Here is a 7,937-nt window from a genome sequence, read left to right on the forward strand (position 1 = left end):
AAAGGAAGTAAGGAAGGATAGAAAAAACAAATACCTGCTGGATATTTCAGTTCCATAGAACTACCTCGCTGAACCCAATCCAGACATAAAATTGAAAGGAATGATAAACTGCTGTTGGGGCCAGCAGATGGCACGGTGGTTAAGGCACTGGATTCCCACATGGCCAGCTGGGACTTAACTCCCAGATCTGGTGGCTTGAATATAACACAAGGTGCATATATGAGCACCTAGAATTGCAGGAGGAGAATGGAAGAGAAAAGACTGTGGGTAGGCCATCACCCTGGGAGGGGGTTTCTCCTTTTTTTCTGACTGTCTCTCTTTTCTCTCTGTCCCTCTGGCAAGTACACACGCCCTATGGCAAAAACCTTTTAAAAAAAGATTTTAAAATCTGAAAAAATAAATAAATAACTTCTGTTGTTTTAGTCCACTGATTTAGGTAGAAGCTCTTTTTTTGGCAATAGAAAACTAAGAAAACATGAACTTATGTAATTTAATTCACACAGCGATCCTTGAACAGTTACTATTTTTCTAAGGCACCAAAAAGTTAAAGTATCAAGGAAGAAAGAAAACAAAACAAAACAAAAAAAAAGAAAAGAAAAAGAAAACATGTGGCCATCCAGTGGTGTGGTGGTTGGGTCAGTTGGCTGTACATTTCCAACTGCACAGTTCAGTTCTGGCACCTTTAAACATGACAGGTGATGGGACCAGCAGTTAGCGTAATGGCTATGTCACTGAACTCCCATGTAGCCGACCGCAGTTGGATTCCTGGACCTGGTAGCTTAAACTCATGCCAGGCACATGTGCGTGCGTGCCCAAGATCCCGAGAAGAGAATGGAGGAGAAGGGATTGCGGCGTGGCTATCCCCCCGGGGGATGATTTCTCGCTTTCTATCTCTCTGTCTTTCTCTGTCTTTCTGGTGAGCATACGTACCCTATAGCAAAAACCTCTCCAAAAAAAAATGAAACATGACAGGTGAGTGTGTAAACATGCCCAAGATTCCAAGTAGAAAATGGAAGAAAAAGGATTACAGCATGGTCATCCCCCCTCAGGGGTTCTTTCTCACTTTCTCTATGTCTCTTTGTTTCTCTCTGGCAAGCACAAGAGTCTTATAGCAGATTTTAAAAGAAAAGAAAAAGAAAACATTGAGGCGATGAAAGGGATCTTGCTTTTTTATTTTATTTTTTCAGTCTTCTCTCATGTAACTTGATATTTTTTCTGGAGCTTGGTACAAATAAAATATTATTAAGTGAATCAATAGAGATCACAACATTACAAGGTACAAAATTCATTGACCTGGGTAGTACATTATGAGCTTATCCAACTTTAAAAATTCCCTATTCATAGTGAACTGAAAATAGCCCAGGTACTAAGAGAATTTTCCCTATAGCTCATGCATTCAGAATGTAGCCTACAACTCAATAAAATGTACTGTCCCTCTATGTACATGTGGGAATTGAATAAAAGAGAGCATGGGAAATGACAACAGTAGCCCAAATAGAAAACAGAAACCACTCTAGGTGTTTAAAGAAAAGAAAAATTAGTATGGGGGTTGACTATATTGGTGATTGATGAGCTATAAGGCTAATAAGAGATTGTGGAATCACCCAGTAGTTAACAACACTCTAAAGGACAAAGGAAACAAGGGAATCAGAGCTTCCTTCTAGCAGATGAACAAAATTCAGACAAACCTGGTAGGAAATGTAAGCTGGTCTAGTTACTTGCTGTTTTATATAGACTGCAACAGAAGTGAAACTGCACTAATTTGATGCCTAGAAAGCTTCCTATCTATATTTTTTAAAGAATGATTAATTTTTATTTATTAATATTATTTTTACTAATTTGCTATAGGGCATGTGCACTCACTGTGGGGAGAGAAAGAGAGATTATGTGAGAAAGCAAGCCCCCAGTTCCAGGACTCAAACCACAGTCAGCCATGTGAGAATCCAGTAACTTAATCACCATGCCACCTGCTGGCCCATTTCCTGTTGAAAGCCAACTGCCGTGTAGGAAATTCAATTACCATGAGACTGCCATGCCATGGGAAGCTGAAGCTAACCACGTAAAAAAGCCACATGGAGAGAGATAGAGAGAGAGGGGTTCTCAGCTCAGCTAGCCAGCCCCTGGAAACCCCTGCTGAGGTTCCACAATGAGAGGGATAAAGCCACGTTGGACATTTCAGTCACAGCAGAACTACCTAGCCGAATCCAACCCAGACCCAAGGTTATAAAGAATAATAAACTTCTGCTGTTTTAAGTCACTGATTCTGGTGGAAGCTCTTTATTGGCAATAGGGAATTAAAAAAATATGCACTTCAGTAATTTAATTCTCACAGAAAACCCTTGAACAGTTACTATTATTCTCATGGCACAAATAAGGAAACCAAGGCACCAAAAACTTAAGGTATCACCTGGCAGAGTAAAAATCTGAAATAAAGCAGTGTTGCTCCAGAGTCATTGCTTGTAGCTTCCACATACAATTGATCTCGATAAAACATTTGCAAGATTTCACCGCAGCGTTCACAGAGACTGTAATGTTCTGTCCTGGTGTGAACCATTCATACTTTTTTCTTTGGGAATGTTGTCCCTGGGATGGTGCAACTTTCTGCTCTCCTGTGCTCAACACAAAAATATTTCTATGTTTTCTGACTGTGGGATTCACTGATAATATACCAAAAAAAAAAAAATTTAAAGAAATCATTTTTCTCTAGTATCATCTATTATTGGTCTTTTGTGTATGTCAGTAAGGATTTGTCAGAGTCCAGAAAGTGTAAGAAGCAGTGATTTCTTTTTTTTTCCCCTGACTGATAGGACAGCTAAAGAGGAATTTCACTTTTATGCCTAAGGAAAACACTTAGATTTTATAGCCACAGAGGTTGTTTAATGGTGTTACATATGGACCGTCAAAATGCCCATGATTTATTCACTGTAGGAAAGGCTTTTCCAATTTAACTCAATCACAAGTTATTTTTTCTACCAAAACAACAAGGGTGTAAAACCATCCTGTCACTATCACAGCCCAACAAAGAAATACAGAGTAAGTGGAGCCATGATTCATTCCAGCATTTTTAAGGTAAAAGCTTATCTGTGATTGCTATTTATGCCTGTCCTGAACATTCCTTCTGGAGCTCTCTTTAGACTTTCAAGAGCCTATGTCATGTATGCTTGACCTCCCGACACATAACATATGTGTCAATGGCATCATTTCTTTTTTTTGTCCTATTATTCTAAAACATAAAGAAAATTTGCATGAAATTAAAGTAGTAATGAATTCATTTTGGACAGGAGTCCATCTTCAAACAGCTGGGATCTAAAAACAAGTACTGCCATTGCTTTTCCCGTTAATAGCCATCATTTTCCCCTAACTTTCCCTGGGAAAGGATTTGAAAAGAGTTTTTCCACTTACATTAGATTGAGCAGTTCCATTCACTTCCATTTTTATGTCTTAGAGCTATCTTGGGGATTACTTTTATGCTATCCTAAAATGTTCACTATTAAAACAATGGGTATGTTTTTTATATTATCATAGGCATACTATGTTTAACAAACATTTATTAATATTTTCATCTTAAAGAAACCTCAGCATGCAAAATCTTTTGAAAAGCTAACTATAAAAAGACTCTTCTTAAGTACTAGTTGAGTAAAAGTTGATTGCTATGGGATCTGAATGTCCCATGCATGAATAATAAATACAATGCTCACAACTCCATAACAGATATTGGGAAAGCTGAGCCAAAACCATTGTATGGAAACAGGAGCTGGAGGGGTAGATAAAATATTATCATGCTGCAGTATTTGTGAAACTAGTAATTTAGATGAATCAAAAGATGAAAATGATGACATTTGCTTCAGTGTCTCAAACATCAATCATATGAGACTAATTTTTGGAAAAGGACTTTAGGATTTAGCTGTTCTAGGAAAATGCTCAGTCAGAAAAGTGCTTGCACATCAATGTTTATTGTGGCATCATTCACAATTGCTAAGACATGGAATGAACCCAAATGTCCACAAACAGATGAATGGATTGAAAAAGTGTGGCATATATTCTCTATGGAATACTATTCAGCCATCAAAAAACAAGACCATGGCATTTAATAGAAATTGGTTGAATATGGAAGATCTATTACTGAGTGAAGCAAGCCAGGCTATGAAAGAAAGATATTGTATGTATCCACTTAATATATAATCAACTGTCTGCACTCTATGGTAGAGATTGAAATATTGTAGGGCATAAAAGCAAATGAAAACAGTTATGGATGCTGAAGACAGTATGGAATGGGGTGGAGGGGGAGAAGGAAAGAGTATAGAGAAGGAAAGCAGGAGAAAAATAGGCATGACATTTGTGAAACACAGAAAGGGTTTATTACCTGTTGATAACATGTACAGTAGTCTCAGCTGGACTGGTCTGAGAAGTATTTTATGTTATGTGAATTCTCTTTATAAGCTAAATGGTATATAGTGAGTGAATTATTAAATAAGAATAAATAATAATAATCTGGAAAAAATGTAAAGCTATTTGCTGGTCATGGCTATTTGCTGGTCATGATGTGGGTAGTAATGTCTTTGTCTTGACTAATATTTATGATAATTGTGCTGGAAAAAGAAATGCTATACACTGTAAAGATATATGTGATTAAATGTAATATAAAAAATAATAAAAGGAAAAAGAAGGATTTAGCTGTTCTGTCTCACAATGCTAACATAACTGTTTTCTGCTTTACATAAAATTCTGCTGCCTGATAAAGCACTGTATTTCCTAAATTGCACATCAAGTGTTCAGAATAGTCTTTTGTTGGAGAGACAATGTGTGTATGTGTGAGCTTGGATCTGATAGGCAGTATGTTTGGCAGTGCATTTTTAGCTTTTGTCTTCTAGAAATTCTTCAATTCTAGATGTTCTCATCCAAGTTTTGCAAGTAGTTTTCCAGGAAATCTATCACTTTATGTACTTAAATCTTAGTTAGCTTACAAGGGAAATACATCAACCTAAACAGATATTGTTACATAAAGAAATTACCTGAGAAAATTATTTTCCAGCGATCTGAAAAGCCCAGACCAAATTTGTTTACATTCCAAGTATTTCTGAGACTTTCAAGAACAGTTAACGTTCCCATGCAAATAAGTTCTGTCAACTGGCAAATCTGAAGTAACTTTTAAAATATTTTATTCCCATAATATAGCTTATATACCTAAAGCATTAGACCAGTCACCAGGTAGATGTGTTATTATTGCTACAAGTATGTTTTTGAGAGGAACATATGACAACTATAACCACTGAATAAAATTATTTACACATACATGACATTTTATTTCATTTATTTCATTTATATTCCCATTGCTGCCCTGTTTTACTTTTTTTCTATTATTCTCCTTTTTTCAGCTAAAAGAATCACGTTTGTATGCATTTGCAAGTACTGTTGAAGTTATTCTCAAATTTCCTTCTAACCATGTGCAGATAATATTATGGCCATTATTTACCCAATTAAATGTCTGCTGTATGACGTCTCACAAATCTCTACTGCAAAGAAACTCCTACAAGGTCAAAATTCAACTAAAATTTAACTGTTATTCTTCCAGGCCAACAGCGTTGCTATTATTCTCCTCCTCCATCTCTCTTTTAGGGGGAAATTTTTAATATGTTTAATCACACATTCATATTTTTCCCAGGTTTTCTTTTTTAAGGATTTGTGTGTGTGTTCTCTTTTAAGGAACTTGTCACAATGCCCAACAGTAATTAAACGTCAGATATTTATATGAACACTAAGGTTGAGAATTATTTTCCTCGGACTCATGAGTAGTTTCCCAGCAGGATTTGCTCTATTATTCTGCTGTTAATGAATAAGTAGTTCAAAAGATCAAGGAAAACTTTAAATACATACATTAAAATAAGCTGCCGCTAGAAAAGTCCAAATAGTTCATTGTATAAAGCTAACTTCTAATTTGTCTAAAAATCAGTTGAATCCCAAGGCTATGTGAAAATCCCCACAGTGCTTTCCGAGAAAGGGTGAAGCATAGCAATTGTTGCATTGTTTATGGTTATAGTGCAATTAACCTCTCCTTGATGTATCCTTAGGCATAGATAAAAATTTGAAAAGCAAACATTTTGATGTTTTTCTTCCTTTTTTACAGTAAAGAACACTGATACCTCTCTAGAAGGGAAGCTACAGGTTTTTTTTTTATAGCAGAGAAAAATCCCTTTTGGCCAGCAATTGGCATGGCGGTTAAGGTGGTTGTATCTCACATGGCTGACTGTGTGGTTCAAGACCCAGATTCATGAACTTGAGAAACATACAGGGTGCATGTGGGTGTGTGCCCAAAATCCTAAGAGAAGAAATGGAGAAGGGATTGCAGTGTGGTCACCACTCTTGGGGAGTGCTTTCTCACTTTCCCTCTCTCTCTCTGTTTCTCTCCAATGAACACATGCACTCCATAGCAATTTTTTTTAAAAAAAAGAAAAGGAACCTTTCAGGATGAGGAATTCATTGCTATCAAACAACATTAGCAACAAGTGAGAATGGATCCTATCTATGGGACCAGCAGTTAGCATAATGGCTATGTTGCTGGACTCCTATGTAGTCGACCATGGTTCGCGTCCCAGATCCGGTGGCTTAAAACTCATGCTGAGTACGTGTGCGTGCATAGCCAAGATTCCAAGAGGAGAAGGGATTGTGGCATGGCCATCCCCCCTGGGGGGGTGATTTCTTGCTTTCTGTCTCTTTGTCTCTCTCTGTCTTTCTGGCGAGCACACACGTCCTATGGCAAAAACCTCTCCAAAAAGTAGAAAAAAAAAAAAAAGAATAAAAAAAAAGAATGTATCCTATCTATAAACAACTCATGCAAACTAGCTGAATATCAGCTTGGGTAAAGATTTATAGTGTCAAAGAAACTTCCAGAAACTCCAAAATTTCAATTCTCTATTTTTTTTTTGGTTTTACCAAAGAGTGCATTCCTGATCGTTTGTGTTTAAAGAAGTAAATAAAACAGACATATACAGTCTTGAGAGCATCAAAGAGGCAATGAACCAAATAGGAATTACTAGGTCCAAAGGAAGAGAAATCGAGGACCAGGGGAAGAAAACTGATCTGGTATCTACACTTGGCACAAGAGGATTTACTCATCCAAAGAAATTATATTTGTTTTGACAGCTTCACAAGTAACGGGGTACAGAAATCAAAGCCTCGCATGTACAAGGTGGAAAGCAGAAGAGGACACTCAGTCTAATGGACTATGCTATTATGGTAAGGATGAACAAGAAATGTGTGTGTTTGTTCTATATGGATTTACATTCAAATCTTTTTTTTTTTTTTTAGAGGTTCTTGCCTTTAGGGCAATTGCACTTGCCAGAGAGAGAGACAGACAGAGACAGTGAGAGGGAAATTACTCCCTAAGGAGGATGGCCATGCCACAATCCCTTCTCTTCCATTCTCCTCCCAGGATCTTGGGCACACATGTCCACCTAGCATGAGTTTCAAGCTACCGGGTCTGGAACTCAAACTAAGGCCAACCAGGAGAGACTCCAGTGACATGACCACTATGCCATCTGCTGGCCTCCTACATTCAAATCTTAATCTCCTGTGCTATCCAGGGAAAAATTAAATCTTGAAAATGACTTGAAGTATTAGAAGTGGCAACCACAGCCTTCTAGCAGAAATATTGGGGATATTGCTAAAAATCAGCCGTGGCCCATGGGTTAGGTCATAAAACAAGGATCAACAAATATCAGTGAATTAAAAATCATACACAATATGTCCTTTGGCCACAGTTCAATTAAACCACAAATTAGCTAAGAACAAAAAAATTAACTTTTTAAGTTAGACAAAGCAGAAAATTCTGGTAAGTTTAGAAATTAAGAAAAACACTATTTAATTAACCCTGTGGATAGAAAGAACATTATACTGGATACTAGAAACATTTTAAGTTGAAAAATAATGAAAATACTATA

This window comes from Tupaia chinensis, unplaced genomic scaffold, assembly GCF_000334495.1.
Source record: "Tupaia chinensis unplaced genomic scaffold, TupChi_1.0 Scaffold000032_1, whole genome shotgun sequence".
Taxonomy (NCBI): domain Eukaryota; kingdom Metazoa; phylum Chordata; class Mammalia; order Scandentia; family Tupaiidae; genus Tupaia; species Tupaia belangeri.